General features: G+C 33.6%; 1 long non-coding RNA gene across 2 annotated transcripts; it reads left to right on the forward strand.

Moving 5' to 3' along the window:
• The first annotated feature begins 964 nt into the window (after positions 1-964).
• On the forward strand, positions 965-2438 carry LOC149147800 (uncharacterized). Of its 2 annotated transcripts, none has more exons than XR_016263048.1 (2): positions 965-1456; positions 2068-2438. It is a non-coding gene; the product is annotated as an uncharacterized LOC149147800 (long non-coding RNA). The 2 variants fall into 2 exon arrangements; XR_016263049.1 differs by having other exon boundaries at positions 965-1270.
• The last annotated feature ends 1259 nt before the right edge of the window (positions 2439-3697 follow it).

Below are 3697 nucleotides of genomic sequence, written 5' to 3' on the forward strand. Positions count from 1 at the left end.
AATTTTGAAATATTGGTTGTCACTATTTCACCAGATACATCTATTTCATAAATGTCATAAATTAACCAATTAAAAAACTTGAATCCACACGACTAAAAAAATAAATTATTCATAAAACTATTCAAACTAAAATCTTTTAACACCTAATAACATTTTTAGATAATAAATAAACCTTAAATTGTTAACCAAGTTAATTATATTTTTATGGGGATGACTAGTTAAATAGCAAACTAAAATCCACTTGAACAATAATCATTGATTAATGGGAATGCTCATTTCCCGTGAGGCAAACCTCAAAAATATCTCTAAATCATAAATCATTTTTTATATAAGGTGTACAAGAGTAGTCTAACAAGGTCACAATTTTGCTAGGAAAATAGTGGAAATTTAGGCAATATATTGACTAAAATTGGGAATTTATTTTGGGAAATTTGGGTCAAAATTATCCTTTCAGTGTTTTGGGTGTCTCACCGTTTTTGATGGTGCTGAATCTATTTCCACCAAAAAAAATTTAAACATTCATATAGCCCAATTTATTAAAAAGAAAAATAAAAATTTTTGAACAAAATTATAGCCTCCATAGACAATGCCTTTAATATACATGTATGAATCACAATTCCAAAATAATAATTATTATTATTATCCAATTTTAAGTTTAGTGCCAAGCTAGACACCAAATTGGTTATAAGACCTTTTTTTTTGAACAACCAAGATAGACAAAAACATTAAACATTTTTTTTTTAATGAAAAACTACAACACTCATCAAAACTTCAATTCTTTTACTTTTTTAATTTTGAACCTATAACCTTTTTTAAATAAAATACAAAATAAAAAAAAGACAAAAACATTAAACTTTTTTTTTTTTTTTTAATGAAAAAACTTCACACCACTCATCATGTGAACACTAGTCAATTTTTTTAAATTCTTTTTTGCTTTTGTCGATATTTTAACCAATTTATTTAATTTAGTGATCCCACTATCGTTCATTTATGCCAGTTAGATGCGTTGTTCGGAACATAAAGCTCGCCCTTCCGGATGCACAGGTTAATGCCGGAAATATTTAAAAGGAGGCAAAAGCTATGCCTGAAAAGCTGGAAAAGGGGAGTGGGAAAAGCTCGTTGAAATGCGTGCCCTGGGGGACATAGCATGCAATAACCGCTGAAGTCCACGGAGAGCATCATGAATTTCAAATCCCAGAGTAAAATACGATGAGGAAGTTTGGTGTATTGCGGATTAAGGGACCGACAAGGCCGTAGGCTGCCAAACCAGGTAAATTCCCAACTAAAAAATGCCCTGATGCAAAATTTTAGGAAATCCGGGCTTAAAGCAGTTTAGAGGATGCAGAGAACTTCAAACCACACCGTGAAATTTGAAGCAAGGCCAGAAAAGATTAATTCTTTTGCCGAAAATGGGAACCCTGTTCGGATGAGTTCTGGAAGTCGCTCGGTATTATAGGTGCAATTTAATTTTGCGTTGCTTTTTTGTTTTCAGTTTTCAGGCTTGTAACTTGAAAATAGTAGTACTCTAAAGAAATGGAAAGAAAATTTTTGACAGGTTTGGCCGCCTGTAAAGCTGCTGAAAGTTTAAATCAAATTTTGCTTTGCATTTTATTATATCAGTGTTGGGGTTTGTAACAGGGAAAGAGAGTAATAAGATATTTGGAACATTTGGCCGTCTTTGAAAATGCTGAAAATTTTTAAATGGAAAGAAGATATCTAGAATATTTGGCCCGACTTTGAAAATGCTGAGAAGTTTTAAATTCAAAGCCTAACAGTCTACATAAGTTAGAAATCATTTGCTTAGATATTGCATAGTTGCGGTTCAGTCTGTGTAAGCTAAGGTATAATGAACTCCATAATGTATTTTATATGCACAGCTTACATGAAGCTTAAAATCTTTATAATCTCCGGCGAAAGCAGCTTAGATGTTCGTAATCTATGTTTAGACGAGTTCTCTGCACTTTCTTGTTGGCATAAAAGTCTGTTAAATGGAGTATGTGTTTGTTATTAACTGATAAAAAATTTCGCCTAATAACTAAGAATGATGCTTACTTGTTTTCGTTTCAGGCTCAAATTCTTGTTCCAGCATAGGAAAAGCTGGCTTTTCATGCGTCATCTCTTAGTTTCGTCATATTCCTCCAAGTTTGATTCTGGATAGTCAATTTGTGAAATTTCTCCCAGTCACTACACAGTCAGGTTTGGGTTGGCTAGCTAGGTATAAATATGATTTGTTTTTCCTCGCTGGAGTCGTCAAATTTGTCCAATTTGACCGTGACCTTATGGTTATGGAGGATCACTGAACTAGTCATTTAAATCGAAGGATTCCTACTGATCTTTTTCCCATGCCTCTGAACAAAGAAACTATGTGTGTCGGGAGAGTTTATGAAACATATGTGAGCTCCGGAAACTGGTCTTATTCGAACATGGACTTCGTGAGGCTCCTTGATGCCACTGAAGACGATGCTTACTATTTCGGCTACAGGTTCAGGGGAAATCAGAATTACCTAGCCAGACAAGCATTTCTTCGGAGTTACCAGTTTTGTATTGAAGAAAGCTTTAAAGATAAGCTGAAAAGGTCCTTTCGGAAACTAAGAGAGGAATCCATTGAAGAAATCGTGAAGCAAGCAGCTAGAAACTTAAAGAGAGCAGCAAAGAGCATTATGGACAGCCATAACCACAAATTTCTTCCAAGAAAAATGAAGCGGCGTATGAACCTATGGCCTGGTGCCTGTTTTGGGCCCTCTTTCAGCCATGATAAGCATGTAGCTTCAAGGGATGTTTTTAGCTTTTCCTAGGAAATTTCAAGGTATACGCTCCTCTTTCAGTTCTTCCTGCATGTTTATTCGGAACATTTTAATCAAAGTTTCCAGCTTTCGTTGGCTTTGATGGATTGTGTTGCAGGGATTTTGGTATTGTATAAAAAAACACTTTCAATGCATTTGAAGTTACTTTTCTTAAAGCACAAGTCGGTAAAATTGAAGGCATGGTACGATTTTGGGCTTTCTGGAATCCAGAAAACTATGAAATTCGTCCACGCATTCTCCTGATTGTAAGACAGGCTGAAGCGAACAGTTGGTAGTATTGGTGACCTGCTTGGCTATTCAGTAAAGCGTAGGCTGTAGTATTATTGTGCGCCCGGTTAAAATCAACATCAATGGGGACTTGCTTTTCCACAGATGGTAGAACAGTTTGGTGAGAAGGTTTACATCCATTGTGTGAAAGTAGTTGTTAATTTGGTTTGGTCGAGCTTCTGGTATTGAAACCTCAGAGAGGTAAATCTGTACAGTAACCAGTGAAGAGGCATTTAAAAAATATTAGTGTGCTGTTGGAGAATACAGTTGAGGAGCGCCATCTCCTCCTAGAAAAATTGTTTCAAACTTTGTAGTTACATAATTAAAAATGTCAATCTTTTTAAAAATGTCTTTAATAAATTTTTGAAATAAAATTTTTGGTTTGTTGGGCTAAATTTGTGATTTTTATGGTTGAAATTGTATTGGTTAAATATTATAAATGAATTTAGTTTATTAAAAATCCTTAAAACATCAAAATTACATGAATTTCCCAACTTTATTAAATTTTATTAATAAAATTTATAATTTATTTTTATTGTCATTAAATATGGTTATATGAAAATTTTTAGATCATGAAACTAATTTTGCTATTGGTGTCTTACTCTTAATATATTTTAACTTAATCT

This window comes from Pinus tabuliformis, chromosome 9 (assembly GCF_031772625.1).
Source record: "Pinus tabuliformis cultivar Carrire ecotype Pingquan chromosome 9, CPIR1, whole genome shotgun sequence".
NCBI lineage: Eukaryota > Viridiplantae > Streptophyta > Pinopsida > Pinales > Pinaceae > Pinus > Pinus tabuliformis.